Here is a 20,823-nt window from a genome sequence, read left to right on the forward strand (position 1 = left end):
TTTCATGTGGTTGTTGGCTCCTTTACGTATGTTTGAACTTGTCAAAATGTTTAGAATTAACATGGACTACTTTTATATCATATAAACATAATTGGTATCAGTTTTATGATATAGCAAGAGTAAAGAAGCTTCCTTCTTCTGGTCCCTCAAATCCCCATCTGTGAAATAAGGAGGACAGACTAGCTAATAATCCCATCTGTGAGTTTTTAATAAAGGAAATAGTTCCTGATTCCTATCAGTGTTGTAAAGATAGTACTTACAATTTCTTAAATTTTGGAGTTATTCTGAAAGGAACGGCGGGTGGGTAAATTAACAATTTGGTGGTGAATTTTCAGCATATACTCTTTTATTTAATATTTCTAGAGTTCCAACTTTGTGGTAGACATTGAACCAGGGGCTCAGAATACAAACATAATGCAGTCTGGATTTTGCCTTAAGTTGCAAGTCTATTTGGGGAGGCAGACTTGTACGTAAATAATTACAATAAGGCTTGAAGTTGATATAGTACATGTATAAATAAGGTTTATTGGTGCTGAAAAGGAGAGGACATCTGCTTCTAAGTTGCTAAAAATATGAGGATTCATCTAATAGTCAGAAAAGGGTCATAATGGTTTTCCCCCAGACCTTGTTGTTTACAAAATCTGTGACATTTAAACTTAGTGAGAAGAAATTTAATATTCACTAGCAAAGACAAAGCAGAATGTCCATGAGCATTTACCCTTTATGTTTTCTTTTAAACTAACAAATGGCTAACCTGTTTTCTATTCAATCAAATGGTATTTTAGAAATTGTGGTCTACACAAAGGATGTCTCTTGCTGGGCAGAGTAATATAATACATTCTGTGTGGAGTAGGAAGCTTTAATGATATATGCAGTTTTGTTATTAAAACTGAGTTATATATTTTGCTCTGCTCTGGAAAATTGTGACCTAGTATAACATATCTTCACATTGTTTATAACTTGAGGAAAATCAACATTTTGGGTTCCCAGTTCACACAGTAGGAATTACATTTGTTTTGGCCAAATATAATTTATATAACTGCAAGGAACAATAAAACATGAACTCTACAGTGTTTTCTTACCTAAAAATAATATAGACCTTGTAAAATGGAAAAGATTATTATTATAAAGAAGACAGTAACTTAAAAGGCTGAAGCTCATTTTACAATACTTTTTAATGCCTGTGCAAATAGGCAGACACCTGTGTCCCCATTTTTCTTGACCCCAGCCACAGGAGTGAGATTCCACACAGTAATAAATAACCTTGCAAGTAAAACTTTGAAATAGAATTTGCTTGATCAAGCCGAGTCCTTCCATGTTCAAAAGTCATTTTTTATGTGACTTCTTAAAATGATTCAGTACTCTTTATTGCTCTGCCTACAAAGATTTTTTTTGTAGGTGATAAAAGTATCTAGTCCATCTTATTAATATAAGAAACCCATAGTGAAGGGGCCATTATGGATTTAAGAGTTGAAAATGAAATGAATGAATAAATGGGTATTTCTCATTAAAGTCAACTAGCCTATTCAGGAATTGACTCTATTACTTCATTATCAAAATAAAACTATGATGCCATTCTCAAAGATATGTGAATGAGAAAATGAGAAAAATATTCAAATTTGTTTTTATGAAATATATGCAAGTCACGTTGAATGCATATTATAAACCTATTGAATGCATAATATTAAATTGCTGATTGCAAAATCAATCACACAACTAGAAAAAATAGTAACATTTCGGGGGCAAGTACTTTGTTCAAGGAACTAGTCCGTTGTATCCTATGTAATACTCTAAAGTCTAAACAATTCTATGAAGTTGGCAAAATCATCACAATTTTACATGTGAAGAAGCGAAGGCTCATAAATCTTTTGTGATGTGTTCCAAACCACATGGCCAAGTGAGTAGTAGAGTTGACCCCAAACTATGAGTCTTATGATTCTACATACCGTGCTCTTTCTACTGCACCACTTGATGATTTACTGGATGAAAACTACAGGCTAGTATCAGTCACAGCATAATCAGATGGCTGATGGGTCTATGATTCCTACTAGACAACCCCTATCTACTCTTGCTAGTCTTAATTTTCCTCAGTTCAAAACCTTTTCACATACAAATCAGGATTTTTCTTCCTAAGATTTTAAATTTTGCTAATTCCAGTACAATTTTCGACATGTTATTTTAAACCCTATTATCTATTTTAAAATGGAATTTAAATTGCATTCAATATTATTAGTGTTTGTACCTGTATTAATTTTTCTACAGCAATCCATTTTTAATCCTTATTTAGAGAGACATTCCTAAGACATCCTAAATGATGCCAACTTGCTTCTCATGAGCAGACATGAGTCTATTTTACTTTTAAAAAGTCTGTAGCTTCTTCAGGCGTTGAATCATCTGGCTTGGGGCCAGACACTAGAGGGTGCTTTAGAAATATTATTTGATGATGAACTCGGATGTTAGCCACTTGCTTTTCAGAATTCATTCCTGTAAATCATGGCTTTGAAAACGTGTCAGTATTTTGCTTTTTCTTTTGTGGATTTCTTCAAAGGGAGAAGGAATGTCTGAAAAGTAAATATTCAACAGTCATAACTACATCCCAAGGAGGGTGGAATAAAAAATATTATAGAAATGTATAGTTATATAAATATTTCTGTGAGATAAAAAGAGAACCCTGTGGATAACTCACAAAGAGCCTACTGGAACTTTATCAGTCGGCAGGGCTTTGTCAGAAGAAAGTGGGTTTGTGAAGGGACAGGAGAACATGTGTTTCTCCCCATTCCAAACCCTCCTTTTCTGGAAGCTTGCTGTAAACAACCACTCACATTTGTATGAGACATTTTTTTTTTTTTCATTAAGAGGCGCTTTTACATATATTACCTTAAGGGATATTTACAACAACCTATGTGGTGAGCATTACTATTTTTATTCTACAGATAAAATAAAACAAAAACAAATGACAGGTTTAGTGACAGTAATTAACTCACATAGATCCAGAAAGCAAATTAACAGAAAAAGAGTTTAATTATAGGACTTTTTTCTACAGTGTGCAGCAACCCCATCCTTCCCTCATATATGGTTGATGTAACTCTATTTCTTCATTTTCACCTTCAGATTTTGTCACCAATTGTGTCCTTCTTCCCTTTTTATTCTTTTATTTTATCTTTAATGTCCTCAAAACTTAAAAAAAAATAAGTAAAATAAAACACACAAAGAAGAAAAACCAGAGGTCATGAAATATGAAAATTTCATGCTTCCCCTGACCTCAAAAAACTAGCATAACCAACTACTGGAGCAAAAAAAAAAAAAAAAAAAAAAAAAANTTTCTTCATTTTCACCTTCAGATTTTGTCACCAATTGTGTCCTTCTTCCCTTTTTATTCTTTTATTTTATCTTTAATGTCCTCAAAACTTAAAAAAAAATAAGTAAAATAAAACACACAAAGAAGAAAACCAGAGGTCATGAAATATGAAAATTTCATGCTTCCCCTGACCTCAAAAAACTAGCATAACCAACTACTGGAGCAAAAAAAAAAAAAAAAAAAAAAAAAATCCTCTGAAGACTTACATTTTGAACTCAGCAGTTCACAATTTTTTAAGGCTTATCTGCTCACATATGCTGTGTTTGAAGAACTGGACATCCGTTGCATCCAACTCGTCGCTGAAACAGAGCTCTAAGTGAAGCACAGCTGAGGCACAAAGTGTGCTCTCAGATTCCAGAGGAGTCAAAGCTCTCACTGGGAAGATTCGAAAAGGCTTAATGGGTGCAGCACACCAACATGGCACATGTATACTTATGTAACAAACCTGCATGTTGTTTACATGTACCCTAGACCTTAAAGTATTATAATAAAAAAAAAGTGAGGGAGAAATAAAGGCTGTGTGACAAACAGAAAAAAAGAAAGAAAGAAAAGAAAAGGCTTATTAAAAGAAGGGGAAACAATTCTTTATTCTAGGCCTTAAATGACTATAGGATTTCAAAAGAACACTTGAAGCTTTGGAAATAGGAAAGCCCCCAAGTCAGTGAAGCTCAGAATATATGCAGAAAACAATGAATATTTAACTTATTGGAGGCTCGCTTGCCTGAGGAAACCATGGGGAGACGAGCCTGGCAAGCGAGCTTTGAACTGTGCTTTAGAGCAGATCTGTCTCAGAGCTTTCTGAGCCAGTGGAAATACCAGCGTCATTCACCAATAGTAGCAATGGGCCATATGTGGCTGTAGGGCACTTGAAAGGTGACTGGTTTGAATAAAAATCTGAAAGTTTAATTTAATTTTAATGTAAAAGCCAGATGTGGCTAGGGGCTATCATTTTAGACAGTGCCAATCAAGAGAGACTTGAATTATAGAGTGACAGGTTAGCACAGAATTGTAGGTTTACTCACAGGAAGCAGACACTGACTGACTGAAGAAGAGAGATGAACTGAGATAATTTGGGGAGGCCAAGGTAAGAAAAGTATAAGATAGATGAATTGGAAGTTGGTATCAAAGAAGATGTTAAGGTTGTAACTGATACATTTGTGAACTGCTGAGTTTAAAATGCAACTTACGCTCATTTAGCTTGTATGACAAATGTTTGTTCTCCACCAAATTTATGAATTTTTCCAATGTCAAAATGATGTCCATTCTTTCATCTCTCAGTCAACATCCAGAACCCAGCATCATGCCTTACACAAATATATGTTGTGCATGTGATATTGTCTTACAAACTCAACCATAGCTCTGTGTTAATGTTATTAGACATCATGTTAATGTTAAATATTAATGTTAAATGTTAATGTTTGATATTTAATGTTAAATTAAATACCTAAGATGGATGAAAGTGACAAGAGTTGGATGTAGTGAATATTCATTTAAACACAACATATGTCAGCAGGTAAGGCTTAAAAAAGTATTTTTTTTTCTGTATGTGTGTAAATGTGTGTGTGAGTGTGTGTGTGAGTGTGCAGGTGTGTACTGGTTTATTCTCCCTCAAATTTTTATCTCCAAAGCACTTGTAATGAAAATACATCATCTATATTATTTTAAACCCATAAGAAACAATGTTCTTGTTTCAGCTTCATTAGATTCTTAATTATGGATAAAATATTCTGTAAAGTTAGCCAGTGTTCACTCCTTCATTCTATAAGCTAAAACGATTTTTAAAACAAAAACAGAAAATTTGACTTCTCCAACTGTAAGGCTTGGGATCAAAATATCAAAATCACAAGTAAAATCTCACATTAAACTTGGTAAAACAAAATTATTTTCCTACAGTATTTTGCATAAGAGCAAAGAAAAAGAATAAAACAACAGCAGCAACAGCAATGCAACTTCTCATCTCCAACACAACCATTCTAATCACTAATATCTTTGTATCCACAAATGGACTCATCACTTGGGTGACTTCTCAAATAAATCTTAAATTGTTTTTGGCTCAGTAAATCCTCATATGAAGACGTTCTGGGAATGACTAGGCACCAAATAGCCTTCCATAAAATGTGTTATGGGCCAATATTAACTCAGTGACCTGGCTTCTCTTCTATATGCTCATATGACATGAGCAAATGCACAGGCAGAGTTTCAGGAAAAAACATCGAGAAGTTAGTTTTTCCTTCACATTCATTCAAATGATGCCTGGGCTAACCATGTTTGATGAAGACAGAGTGAATTTATCCAGTTCTCCAGGCAAGGGCTATGTGTATTCTATCTCTCTAAAAGTCTGATTTTGGAGAATCCTCAATTCATCAATAACTCCTGCAGCTATTGCTGAAACCTTCCCCCTCCTTTATTTAAACCTGAAAAGAAAGTGAAGCCCAGATGGTGAGGGTTATCCGGTTATCTGGAAGACAAAACTATGGAGATTTGTATTCTTATGCATTCTTTGTCTCATAACAATGGAAATCCTTGAACTTCCAGATATATTATGTTCTAGCATCTTAATCCTCTTAAAAACTCATTTGCGTTATCTGACACTTATTTGAAATGTTGCGAGCAGAGCTTTGGAAAGGGTTTTAGGTCTGGATCTTCCATTTTAACTTTATTGTGTTTTAAGACTCATTTTGAGTTTTCTTACACATAGTGATCCCACATTTTCTACATATATATTTAAATATGGGCAAATAGCCGTATGAACTCAGGAAAATAAAGCAGTTATTGATATTAGTATATTAATTAATGAATTATCCCTTCATTCACAGAATCCTAAAATCTTAAAATTAAAATTGACCTCAAAGGAAGCTACCTTAAACCATTCTTACAAACTACTGTACTACTACAAGTATTGAATGCCTGGGATCAGAAATGGGAAGAATGCTTCCTTTTTCATGTTTTGTTCCTTCTATTTTGTTTCCAAATGTCCAAGTAGCCAAGTCTCTGGTATGTATCAGAGGAACAGTCAATTTTCAGAGTGAAGTCAAGTGAAAAGTATGCAGATGGCAGTGTAAATGTTAGGAAAGTTTGGGGAGAAATATGCCAACTATGTGCTGTTTTGTTACAGTAACTATAGAACCGTCTCTCCAATGCCATGGACAAGACCCTTGCCAAATGGAATACCCTATTTATAACCCTATTGGGAAGAGGAAATGGTGCCAGGAACAAGATAAAACTATTATCTGTATTAAGAAAAATACTTAAAAGCATGTTTGTATTTGAAAATAAATGTTAGTGGTTAAGAAAAATAATAATGGTAGTTGTAGATCTGGGTGTTGAAACCTGTTGCAAGGCTATTAATTAGTCATCATCTTATCTTCACTGCCATGTCTCTGCCAACTTACCTGTTTGAAGTCATAAATGGAGCTCATAAATGGGCTCTTTGGGAGATATGTAGAAAATAAACAATTTCCCCCACTGGGTAAATAGTTAAGAAATCTCCCTGGGCTCATATGTTTTCCTCCTGTTGGCACTGTTGACTCAGTGCCCATGTGGGATGTACTCCCAAACTGTGCTGCTGCTGGCAGTGTTTCCAGTGCCAAGTATTTAGCTTGCAGTCCCAGAGGCAATGAAAAAATAGCTAAGTCCAAGGGAGTACCATGAGCATATGGACCCTGGTCACAAGAGTGTCACACTGGGAGGGGCTTGGACATATGCCACAGGCTGCATCAGGACATATGCCATGGGCTGCCACCCCAAATAATTCCCTCTTCCCCAGGACCCAGAGGAACAGCTTGTTGAATAAACAAGAGACTGAGAGAGTGGTTGAATTGGCACCAGGCCAGCGTCCCTTGCCTTCCCCACTGAATCAATGAAAACTTGGCATATACTACATTTTCAAGGCGCAGGGAAGCATGAAGACGTAATCTCTTTGTCCTTCCTGTGTTTTGTCACTTCGTCTTTCCTCCACCTACTTATCTGACTTGGTAGAATACAAACACTTGATATCATTTGGAATAAGACAAAATAAGGGTTGATTCCTGGCTCTTTTGCTAGCTCTGTGCCCCTAAAAGAAAAACAAAAAAAAGAATATTTGACTGATAAAAGCCTCAATTTCTTTTCAGTGAATGGTACCTACCTTGCTGGTTTGTGGAAAGGTTTAAAAAGGTGATATATAAAGTGTTTTGCACTGTTTCTAGCACATGATAGACAATAAATGTGAACTTGTGTATGACCAGATGCACACATTAAACTCTGGATAGTCCAGTTAATTACTCCATAATATTATTATTTAATAATCAAATTTATTTATTGAGTTATATTATAATATAGAATATTGTCCTATAAGTATATATTTATTAAAATAATCTAATTGTTAACCCAGTATCAAAATTTCTGATAATTCTGTAATTATACACAATTATTAAAGACATAATTTCCATGTATTATATATCATGTGTTGTGTATTTTATACAAACACATTATATATATCACAATATTATGTATTATATGTTTTATATATCATGTTATATTATGGCTTGTATTACATATTATGGATTTGTAGGTCTCATGTATATGTTACATACATATCACATTTAATATACTATATATTTGTATTATCAATTTGTTTATATCAATTATAAATTGTGATATGTAAGCTTATTATTTCATGTAAATAACTTAAACTATAATCATATGATTAATATACTATCAGGGGCTTATTAGATTGTCATACAGATAATTAGATATAATTATTAAAAATAACAATTTTTTACTATTGTATATGCTATTTATATAAATGTAGGTGTAAACATGCACACACAAGTTTAGTTATTTAATGATCTTTGGTGTGCTTAAGCCACAATTCTCCTGGTTTAGAATTATCACAAGGGAAGAAAGTGAAATGTCATGGGACAACCATGTGTCTGAATGAGAAAAGTTTCAGTCGAGGTCCTGACAGGTGTGTGACCCTGGGCATGCCATTCACCCGCTCTGAATCCTTATTTTCTTACTCTAGTAAAAAGGGAAGGGAACATTTACAGATTTAAATTGAAATAACATATGAAAAGTCTGCAACACACTTCTTAGCTCATAATTAATCAATAAGTGGTAGATGTCTTTATTATGAAAAACTAATTATCATTGTTGTTTTCAATGGAAGTCTCAGAAATAACATCTGAACAGCAGCCGTTCACTTACTGAGGATTTCTACACGCAGAACCGGCTACTGCGATTTCTGTTTTGCTTAGGCCTCATTTGGAGAACAGGGCCAGTTGTTCTCACTTTCTAGTGGTTGGAGAATATTCAAACTGATATCCCTTGTGGAGTAAGATCTTGGGGACAAATATTTCTTCTATTTCAAGGTTTCTTAAATTTCACATGTGATTTTAAAAAGCAAATAAGCCCCTTAATTGCTTCGTTAAGCTAGTCAACACTAATTAAGAAAAGTCAAGTGGAAAAATATTAGAAACTGCTGTGCTTGACTTGAAGCCTCCTCTCTTTCTCCCAGAATATGTTTTGCTTTGCTAAGGAAAGGGAGTTTGGGATTTTCTGTGATAGAATCCACTCTGACCTCCTGGGTTCTGAGCTTGAAATTGAGCTTCAGTCTTTGGGGGTTGATCCTGTTTATTACTGATGAAACATGATTTCCCAACCCCATGAAAAAATGCCTAAGTGCCTTGTAAAGTAGCACAGGGGGTAAACCAAACTATTTTGATGAGTTAGAATTCAACAAGCTTGAAACATCAGTTTCTTCTCCTTTGATACAGCATAGGAGCTTAAGAACAATGGGCAAGGGAGGTAGCTCAGTCGTGGAGTGGGAGCTCCGTATGTGAATATGTGCACGTGTGCATGTGTGTCTGCACCTTTGTGTTTGTGCACCTCTGTGCACATATGCGGTGTTGAGTATGCCGTAGGGAGCTTCTACTTGTCTGCAAGACAAATAGGCCCTGAATTCAGCCTTTTGCTCTTCTCCAAACTTTGGGGCAGTTATTTCCCTTAGTTCTGCTGAAGCTTATAAGAAAAGTGAGTTTTGTTATACATTTTCCTAGAACTAACTAGGCCATATGTCTGGTTATATCAGCTCCTTTGGAATCTCTCAGATCTAGAGAAAATGATGAAGTAATTCCAGTAACCTGCCTTAACTCTCCTTTATTGTAGTAAACAGCTTCTATATATTGAGCACTTACTGTGTACCAAATGTTGTTTAGATATTTTATAACCATGGCCACATGTAATTCTCAGGGTACCTGCGTATTATTATCTCTATTTAATTGATAAAGATATCAAGGCTAAGAGAAATAAATGGCTGATAGCCCCCGAGTTGGTAAGCTGTTGAGCAGGGATTAAAACCCCAAGATGCCTCCTACAAACTCAGTCTGATTTCCTCTTTACCCCATTATTGAAAAGGCTCTCTTACTGTAATCCTCTGAGTCATACCAGTAATCTTTCCTGGTCCTAGATGAGAAAAACTCAAATTCCTCTTCACTCTAAAAACACTCCTTGGCACAGTGTCTCTGCTAAGCCTGCTCAGCATGCAAACATCCCCTGAAGCTCCACAGTTGGCTTTACCCACAGCCTTCGGGAGCTCAGCACATGTCAAGCCCTTCAGAGGATTTTGGGCTGCTTAAGGGAATCAGCTGGAAAAGCAAGAAATATGAAGAACTTTGGGACTGGAATCAGAAGTAATTTTGCCTATATTGACACTTGTGCTGGGGAGACCAGACCTGAGTTATCTAGGGTAATAGGTGATCTCCCCTTGGGGCGTCAGCTCCCATGGATGGCCTTTCTCCTTGACTATGGATGAGTGAAAAGGATAAGAACCTTGCCTTCATCAGAATAAACTCAACAGAGCCAAAACCATAAGACTCGGTCTATTTTGCAGGCATTGAAGCATGCTGTGACACTGTCATGCCAGACCCCTATTAACTTCAGTAGGGATGGCACTGGGTTCAAGAGGCTAGAGAAGAGACCTAGAGCCAGCAAAAGAGGCCTATGGTTTTATTTGCGGGAACTTACATACAGGGATGGTTCAGTGGTGGCAGGCTGGACAGGAAAACCAGAACTGCTGGCAAAAAAACACATGCAGTTTACATAACATCCTCACTGAGTACCCTCTCCTCAGCAACCTCCACATGAGCACCCTCATTTCTTAAATTATTGCTGTCAGGTCCATCTGCTGTACAGGGTCATTCTCAGGGTAGGCTTCAGTTAAGCTATTGCTGTCAGATGTGTCTACCATACAGGCACCAATTGCATTGGCCCATTTGAGGGAAAAAAGCTCAGTATGTCTTGAGTGAGGAAAAAGTGTAGAAGCCCTTGTTGGATGTACTGAGGAATCCAGTTCGCAGGCTCCAAAGGGGTTCTGTTAACTCAGCACTGAGCAGTCCCATGAGATTGTGAGTGTTCAATCAGCTTGGTGAGGGATGGCAGTGGACATCTTCTGCCTGTGGTGGGCATGCTTGTGGGGGTTGAGAGACCTGCCATCCATTAGACTCTTGTGTACTGAAGAGCTTCCTCAGTTTCCTTTTGGCCCAGGACTAATAGATAAGACAATTCTAGACTTCTCTCATAATGGGTCTGAGCCAGTGGATAGTTCCCTTGCCTTGGACTGAGCAGGATGAAGTCTGCAGGGATGGGGTGGGAGCAGTGCCTGTAGCTCTGATGCTTCAGACACATGTACATTCTTATGAAAACAAATGATCTCTGGCCAGGAACTGAACACAGATAAACTAAGGCACAAAGTGTGCACAATTAAAAAGACCACAACTTTTGTGAAAATGCTGACTTTAATTAAAATAAGCAAATAAAGGAACAAACAACCCCTACATATTTCCTTCAATTTCTCAGTGTTCTGGAGATTCAGAGCAAGTGATTATGACACTAAAAAGTTTTATCAGGTAGTTATCAAATTATTCCCATCAAGAATATGAGCTAGAATCATGACATTCTTTCCCAACATCTTTAATGAGAGTAGAATGAGGTCTTTGTAATAACAAACAGCTTTTGATATTTCTGTGGGGGGCTATTGCTCTAACTGCTCACAAATCAAGGACAAGAAATGAAGTTTATGTAAGAAGAATGTGTGATGAATGTTTTGGGAATTGAAGCATGCAACACAAATGAGCCTAAGGATACAGGTGTGAGAGGCTGTTGCAACCTAGGTCACAGTTCAGAAGGTGGTCTACCCCAGAGCACCTGCCAGTCAGATAAAGAATCCAGGCAAGCACAAGGCAGGATATTAATATTTGTAGATAAATGAGCTGAGAACTGTGGTCCTGGGGAGCCTGAAACACTTAACAAAGTAGGGGCTCATGACTAAGAAAAATACAAGGCCAGATCCCAGTTCTAGCGACAAGGTCAGAGGGAATAGAGATGTCAGCAGGGTGACCCAGAGAGTACTAAGTCTCAGACCTCACTGTGGCAAAAAGTGATTAGAATCTAATGAGAGTGGCTGGGTGTCAAACCCAGTCAATGGATACTAGCAAGGGTTCATGATAGTCTGAGCTCCACTGAACTTCACTGTCCCAAAGATTGAAGTGATAGAAGGCTCCTGATAACTTTGCCAAGAGCAGAAGTGGTGTGAGTACTGGGCCTCCTGGAAGCTCAGAAGATTGAGCCTTAAGAATATGAAGAGGGGGCCAGGCATGGTGGCTCACCCTGTAATCCCAGCACTTTGGGAGGCCAAGGTGGGTGGATAACGAGATCAGGAGTTCAAGACCAGCCTGACCAACATGGTGAAACCCCATCTCTACTAAAAATACAAAAATTAGCCGGGAGTAGTGGCATGCACCTATTGTCCCAGCTACTCAGGAGGCTGAGGCAAGAGAATTGCTTGAACCTGGGAGGCAGAGGTTGCAGTGAGCTGAGATTGCACTACTGTACTCTAGCCTGGGCAACAGAGCAAGACTCTACCTAAAAAAAAACAACAACAACTCTACCTAAAAAACAACAACAACAACAAAAAACAACTATATATATATATATGAAGAGGGTGAAAGATTTCATATGTTAACACCCTGGAAAGTCATCACTCCCAGATTCTTTCCATGGAGGCTCTCTCGAAGGCAGAATGACTCCCATTCTAGAAGCAGAAGGTGAGTATGGCAAAGGCCTGTGGAGGAGCTAGTGTGAAAGGAACTGACATGAGGACAGCTACCAACTGGAGTGAGAAAGTCAGGTCTCAGCTACAAGAGCACTAACTCGGCAGGCGAGACCAGTAGGGCCCTCATCAGAAACAGTCCAGATCAGCCACCTTTTTTGACATTTTGAGTCCAAAAATGTTCCTATATACTACACTGACGTGTGTCCCTGAAGGTGGCCCCAGAAATGGTCCAGATGAAGTCCTGGGAAGGCTGTGGAGGTCCTCTCTTTTGTTTCCTTCTTCACCTTGCTCCAATTACCTTGCTCTCCCATTGAATTTCAAATCATGCCTTGTATCTTCACACCTCAGGTCTTTACCCTAAGCCTTCTCTTTGCCTGGAATGACCTCTTTCCTCTCTCATCATTCAATCTCCATCTCGCCTTTCTTGCTATTGTGATTACTTTAGTTTGCATGGACTTTTCCTGGCTCTAATATCTGAATCTTGTATTCAATAATCATTCTTTGGTAAATTTTCCTAAGAAAGTCCACTGGACAAAAGTCAGATTCACATTAAACTACAGACTAAAGAGCAGGAAGAGCCCCTAGAGATCCCCTAGCCCTACTATTTCTGTTTAGGTGAGGAGGCAAAAGTGTAGAAGGAAGGCATGATTTCCTTAAAGTCACAAGAGAGTCAAAAGCAGAGAATGCATAAATCCATGTCTACTGACTCTCAATCTGGAATGTCTTCATGCATTTTTTAAAATTTTTTTATGCCTAAGTAGTTTAAGTTGAGATGAAAATGCAATAAGAATCACATTTCCACAGAAGTGATAAGAAATTGGTCAGGTCTCCTTTCTGATGTGTCAGCAGCTATGAGTCTCACTGAAGGTCCCTGTTTTTGCACCTCAGGGTGAATCATGGGTTTCTGAATGGGCAGGAGGAAACTAAGGCTAAGTGAGGCTACCCCTGGATGCACTGGAAGCCCTCCCAGGAGGGAAGAGAAAGAGACCTATAACATCAACCTTGAGCTTTCCTTCTTTGTTCCTTTTATGGCCTTCCTCACTTTACGTGAGTTCTGGGATATGAACGTGCTCAGGGGTAGAGAAAGCTGTAATCCCCAGGGCCCTGCACTATAAACTTCATTTCCTCCCTTTATTGCAGTTAACTGCCCATGAACTCTATTAATATTTTGCAAATTGAGATCCCTAAAACACATGTTACTGTTAATTTTAACCTCATGCTAACTAGGATGTGGTCAAATTTTCACAACAAATTCCAAGGATATTTTGATATGCCTTGGAAAAATGCATTTAAAGGTGGCTCTGGGGTATTATTTCTTCTAAGTCTACACATTTTCTTTCAATTCTTGCTGCTTAGGAGCAGGCAGAAGTAAACTGTCTTAGGTGAGGAGGAGCCATAATACAAAGTGATGCAGTTATGATACGGGAGTGACAGAAAGAAACCTCTACCAGACCAAGAGGGACAGTCAAGGAACATCAGCTTTCTGAACATCAACCTTCTGAACTTACCATAGTAAAAATCTGATGTCAACAAAATTGTTATACACTTTTGCATGCAGAATCAATTTACTTTGAAACACTTCACCATTCTATAAACACAGTTCTTCCCTTAGGAAAAAGCCATGGGTTTTATAAATTTAATGAGACAAAAATGAATTTTTCCCACCTCCAGGATACCAAATACATTCTCACGGAATAATATCACAAGTGTGACCTCTAAGTCTGATGAGCCAGAAATAAGAAACTCTTTTCCTTCCTTCCCTCCTTCCTTCCTTCCTTCCTTCCTTCCTTCCTCCCTCCCTCCCTCCTTCCTTCCTCTCTCCTTGTCTCCCTCCCTCCCTCCTTTCCTTCCTTACTTCTTTCCCTCCCTCCCTCCTTCCTTTCCTTCCTTTCCTTCCCTTCCTTCCTTCTTTCCTTCCCTCCCTCCCTCCTTCCTTTCCTTCCTTCTTTCCTTCCCTCCCTCCCTCACTTTTCTCTCTCTCTCCCTACCACTCTGCTGCCTCCTTGCTTCCCTCTCATCCCCTCCTCTCACCTCTCCTTCCCTACCTTTACTTCCCTACCTTTTCTTCTTTCCCGCCTTCCTTTCTCCCTTCCTTCCTTCTATTTACTCATCAAATATTTTCTGAGTACCCATGTTGCCAGGAATTGCTGTAGCCATTGCAGATTCAGTGATAAACATATCCCTGGAAAACATTAATCAGTGATTCCACCTTTGAGATAGGTATTCTTCCCCAAGAACATCAATCTATTCAAGTCACTCACCTTAAAGAGAGGAGAAAATGTCCAGCTACAGAAAATAAAGCAGTGACCATTTTATGAATCACTGAGTCAACAAACCTGCTTTTTTAGTTTGTTTCCCCAAATGATTCTCCACTTTCTCTCAATCATAATGGTAAATTCAAGTACACCTAAATCTTTACTGCCTCAAATAAGGAGATGGTGTGGTATAGTGACATCATTTTTGTCCTCACAACCAATTATTCTGAGAAAGGTGAGTGAGTGCAGAGCCATTGGAGAGAAGGACATCCACCTTCCTCTGCCTCCTGCCCTTATACAATGCCAAGGTCACACCTGGACCTAAAGGAGAGACACTCCTCTTCCGTATATGTTCAATTGATCTTATTCTTCAACTTCCATTGCTCTCACTCCAATTTTTTCTTACCCTTGATTCTAATATAGGTGGCAGCATTCACAATACCTAAGTGCCAACCTCTCTCAATACATTCAATAGGAATTCAGTGATTTAGAGAGTAGGGCATCTCCTGAGGAAAAAGTAAATATTCTTCCTATCCTTCCCTACCCTCTTTGTGAAATAACCATGCTTTCTCCTTATGATCAGGATGTATTAAAACTGCCAGTACACAAACTCTTTTCTTTGCCGGCTGTTCTATGGGTACAGTGGGCCCAAACTGAGCAGCAGTGGTTATATTTTTAAGTTAATGAGTCCTATATCTCATGGTAGAAACAGCCCTCAGAATCTAAGGTTTCAGGAACAAGAAACAGAAATCTCCCAAGTAGGTCACTGGGAGTAATGGTGAGTTCAGCCCCAAGAGTTCCCCCAGAGGACTCAATGATAATAATTTATTCTTCTTTTGAGAAAGCCAAGATCCCATCTTGTACCCTCAGCCCAGTGATTTCCTGGGCATACAGATAACCCAGCCCCAGAGAAGGGCTGCTAAGGGCTGCTGCAGGGCTGGCTCAGATGCATATGAAGCTCTGCCCAAGAAACAGAGAGAGAGAGAGAGATCCTTGAGAGTCCACAGCTGTGTGGGGATCTGGGCTTTGAGCCCCCTCAGCTGAAGTCAGCAGCCCCCGGAATGTCTCAAACCTGCTGCTGGCCTCAAAGCTCAACTTGCTTGGCCAAGGCCCCATATCACTGTAGGACATCCAGGGCTTCAAAGGAGGGCCCCTCAGAGCAGCCTCCTCCTCCCAAACACTTCTTGCCAAAGCACAGCTGAAGCAAGCTTGAAGCTAAATATTTGGATTGAAAGGGAGGGAGGATGCAGCCCCTCTGAAGGGTATTTTACCCAAGCCATTGGGAGAGAACCAGCTCCCAGCGCAGGCATGCTGAGCCCCACAACATTGAAAAGCACTGTAATCGCTGTGCAATCAGCTGTACCATGTGCCTGCAAACCTCACAGAAACACAGGCCCTGCAATGTGCATAGTGATTCCCAGCCTGCCTCCTTCATCTCATTTCACCCTCTTCACGACCTTCAGAAGCTGCAGGATGCAATGGCTCTCTTCTTTGTATATGCAGAAATTGAGCATCTCCACAATGGGGAAATGACCTTCTCAATGTTGAACATGAAACAAGGGCTTAAGACTGGACTCTAAGTCGGGCCTTCTGAAGGCAGGATTGACCTCTTCCTTATCAATCCAGGGTTGCCGTTGAATAATAACAATGCCCAACATAAGTACACAATGCTGTAGGGAGGTGGACAGAGCATGGTTTTGGAGAGAAAAGAACCGAGCTGAAGGTTCCATTCCAGCGTCTGTCAGTTCTGTGACCCCAGGCCTGTCATGGTTGACTTTATTGAGAAGCAATGTCATCTGGAAAGTGGACACAATACTGAGATTCGTCCCTACCCCCATCACTCGTCTGCACTGGGGGTCACCTGAGCCAGTGTGCATTTAAAAAGTCCTTTCCACCTGCCTGTGCCCTGAACCTGGGAATGATGGTGATGGTGATCATGCCAAAGAAATGAACATCACAGCCTGAAAGAAAATGGGGGCAGAAGAGAGCTTCGACTTCTTGCCTAGCCCCTTCATTTTATAAACGTAAAAACTAGTTTGTCTAAGTCAACCTAGGAAAATGGTAGCAAAGCCAAGCTTAGATCTCCCAGACCTGTCCTGTATCATGATCCTTCTTTTTTTCTTCATGTTCCCAAACACTTAACAAGCACATTTATTCTCTGGGGGAGTAGATAGGACAGATGATATGTCCCAAGTTTATGGGTGAGGAAATTATGACACGAGGGTTACAAGAATTACATCAAATGGCATGATGAGTAAGGAGTGGGCTGGGTTTCACTCTTTATTTGGCCAAAGTAATTTTATTTTAAAATGAAAAACAAAAACAAAACCACTACACTCACACCAAACATTTGCCATCCAAACTGTTCAAAGGGCTTTCTTTATACAGATCTCCAACCATTGCAGGGATCCCTTTTACAGCATCCCTGTCACTTGAGCAGCTTACCTTTGCTTAATGAACTCCTGTGTGGTCCTCATCAGACAAATAATTCCATCATTAAATAACCCTTATTTCAAGCAAATATTTACCAATTGCCTGCTGTATGCAGGGGACTAGATGTATTGATTGTGAGAAAGCTCTCCCAGGTATTGGAGCAAAATCTGCCTCTCCCTGGCTAGTAGTCATTTTGCCCTCCAGCTTTACTACAATGGCCCCATGTGACTTTGCTGTAGAATTTGAATATGCTAACCATTCCCTTCTTCCTAATGCTCTCTCCTTCCTTGTGTCCTGGTAATCAGGCCCCATATTCTCCTGTACCTCTGACTTACTCTTTTCAGTCTCTTTCACTGGCTACTCTTCTTCTCTCTTAGTTCATAAATATCAGCATTCTCGACAGGACTGATTCACAGCCTCAGAGACATGACTCCCAAATATAAATCAGCCCAGACCTCTATACTGAGCTGCAGACCTGTACGTCAAACAGCTGTAAGACATCTCCATTTTGATGTCCCACAGGCATCTCAAATTTGGCATGTCTAAAACTGAACTTCCACCCTCTAATCCCCGGGAAACCTCCTCTATCCTGTATGCTCTTTCTCTCTATCGTGTATGCTCTATTATTCCCCATTTGAGCCAAAAACCTGGACATTGTCTTTATTCCCCCCTTGCCTTTGCACACATCCTAACGCCTTAGTTCTACACCATACCACCTCTTGAACCTGCCCTTTCTTCCATTCCCACTCCTATTGATTTAGGTTGGACCCCATTTTAGTTCCCCTATAGTATACAATAGACTTCCAGTTTCCACTGTGGATTCCTTGTAATTAACTCAACACGATAGCACTTAAGTGTTCTCTCTAAAATGTGATACATTTGGTCACGCGTTCCCTGCTAAAAAACCAGCCAATGGTGCTCCTCCATCAAAGGATAATGTCCTGATTTTATATGATGGGCTAAGGGGTCCTTAATTATCCAGCCCCTGCCTACTTTCCAGGCTCATTTCCATTTGCTTCCTGAAAAGTTCTCTGAGGTCCTCTCACTCTAAAGTCTAGGCATTTCCTTAAACATGCTGTGCTCTCTGTGGCCTCTGGTCCTCATCAAAGTCTTTTTAACTCCAAGATGTTCTTTCCTTCAAAGGATACATTTGATTATTCCCTGCTATCTTTGTGATACCTTCCCAATCCCCAGCTAGGTAAAGCTGGTCTCTTCCCCTAACATACCTTGGCCATAGAATAATCTCATGTAACATAGCTGGTTGCTGTGTGTCCCTTTACCTCACAGTGAGCATCTAGATAGTGCATACTCCTTTTTATTGGTTTCTGTATTCTACTGCTTAGCATAGGCCTGGAATACAGTAGGTGCACTACAGTTGTTGGCTCAATGAATTAGTTAAATAAATGAATGAATGTATGGATATGTGTATTTCATACCTCTTTACTATTTCACCTTTTCAAGCTTGCCCTAAAATGGTTGGCTATGACATTTTTTTATAGTCATACAGCCCACTAAACCAGATTTTTATCATTTAAGTCTAACTAGAAAAATCTTTCTATTTACAGCAAGCAGTTCAGTGGAACCAGAACCATGAGTGACCCAAAGAAACTGGAAGCAACTAAATTTTTAAATAGGGTGTTATCTCCTCTTCACTAATTCCAACACCCCAGCATGTCATGTCTGAAAGGGGATTGTTGCCCTGCCTTTGTACCCCTACTGCAACCCTAGAAAAATGATGGCTGCAAAGGGACATTCACTTTCCATGGCCTCCCTTCTTCTTCCTGACAATTCCTTTCCTCTATTTCACCAAAGTCATCATTAGTGAATACTGCCTGTTTGCTTGAGCTGTTTTTGTTTTTGTTGCCATTTAGGATCTCAGATTTATTTCCAACTAAATGATGATCAGCTTAAGATTGGAAAAAGAAGATGTTTTTCTACATTATTCTGTCCTCTGGTCTACGGCAACATTTAGAAGGTGTGCCAAGAAAAAAAAAGTTTGCATTGGATTTGGTTTAGCTTTGGTCAAGTTCTAGCTAGATTCTTGTTATGATGTTCTTGTTATACCTGCTGACCTACTGTGTGGTTAAATGTCATAATGTAAGATATTAAGCAACATTTTTTTTTTCTCCTTCTGGTTCCCCCTCATCAACTTGTATAGTTAAGACCATTCATCACAGGGATTATTTCTCATGGTGGGATCAGAGAGCAGAGGAGAAAATTCTTATCTACTAAATATTAAAACATTGATGTTAAAAGACATAGATGTACAAAGCAAATGTGTTTGTAAGAATTCAGATCTCCTATCCTCTCCACTTAACCCCAGACAATCTGGACACCCACAAACTGGAGAGGAAAAGAAGGATTAGAGAAAGTCACTGGATTAGATATTGGCCTATGACCTACCTTCCACCCTGAGTAAGCTCCTGGGAAAAGAGAGACACAGAAACTCCCCACATCAGTCTGAGCATTTCATGGCCATCTTTACCTTCCTCCTAGACAAAAATGGTGCATAGGTGAAAAGAAAGTAAGCGTTGGAGAGAAGCTTTTGATGGCATATGATGCCTGAGCAGGCACAGTGACTCTGTGAGGCACACGAGTCAGCGAGCAGCCTCCCCAGGCCCTGCGGGTGGGTCCCAGGTGGCATGGAGAGAAGAGCTAGGAGCTAACTTTTCTGTATTCCTAGAGGGAGTGGGAGTCAAGGGTCATGTGCTCCAGTGACCCAGATTAGATGCTGGTCACATAGCAAAACATGTGGGCTGACCTTGCTGCCACTGATAGGAGCTCAGGCCCCCTCTCTGTGGGCCAATATTAGGAAGGTGCATGCATCTAACAATGATAAGGCAACAATATTCCAATATGGTACCAAAGGACCTAGACCAAGATGTAGATGAGTCTACCTCTGCCACCACCAAAACAAGGTTGTAGTTGCATAAGTCTCTGACTTTCCCACTTATTCCCACCCTCCCCTGTGCACTGCTGTGCATCTCACACCAGAGCTACCATTTCGTCTCAACACTAGGGAGAATGATAATAAAGGAAGAATAGTCTTGCTGAGGAATAAATTTTCAACCTGAAGTGCTCCCCCTAACCAAAACAACAACAATAACAAAACTGAATTTGATCGAGTTTCTTCTATAATGGAGAGATTTATGTTTTAATGAAGAAGTCAAATTGTGGACAAAAAATTCAAAATTATATTGACAACTTTAGAATATAACAATGGCAATAGTTTGCACACCTAAACTTGTAATTATGAAGTTCCTGTATTTTACATACAAATGGAAGTTTAGGTGGGACAACCAGTATGGGTCTGAAATTTTTTTTTTTTTTTAATCAAAGAATGAAATAGTGACACCCAAGAAGAGCTTGGTATATACAAGGAAAATGACAAGTCAAATAATTTTCCTTGGTCTTTTCCAATGTTTAGAAGAAGCCCATACTTAGTCCATATACAAGTCACTTATATAATTGTCATTTTGATATGGTTACTTCCTAAACATTGTTACATTTTCTTTTTTTTATATTTTCATTTATTTATTTATTTTTTTTATTATACTTTAAGTTCTAGGGTACATGTGCATAATGTCCAGGTTTGTTACATATGTATACTTGTGCCATGTTGGTGTGCTGCACCCATCAACTCGTCAGCACCCATCAATTCATCATTTATATCATGTATAACTCCC

General features: G+C 39.1%; 1 long non-coding RNA gene across 1 annotated transcript in view; it reads right to left on the reverse strand.

Annotated features, from left to right (window-relative positions):
• Positions 1-1,158: 1,158 nt before the first annotated feature.
• Positions 1,159-20,823, reverse strand: part of LOC108529231 (uncharacterized) — a 46,036-nt gene continuing 26,371 nt past the window's right edge. The window contains exons 3-4 of the long non-coding RNA XR_001885445.1: positions 10,364-10,409; positions 1,159-2,561 (exon numbers count right to left, since the gene is read on the reverse strand). This is a non-coding gene — a long non-coding RNA (uncharacterized LOC108529231). The remainder of the gene's footprint in view (positions 2,562-10,363; positions 10,410-20,823) is intronic.

This window comes from Rhinopithecus bieti, unplaced genomic scaffold, assembly GCF_001698545.2.
Source record: "Rhinopithecus bieti isolate Rb0 unplaced genomic scaffold, ASM169854v2 scaffold_4781, whole genome shotgun sequence".
Lineage (NCBI taxonomy): Eukaryota > Metazoa > Chordata > Mammalia > Primates > Cercopithecidae > Rhinopithecus > Rhinopithecus bieti.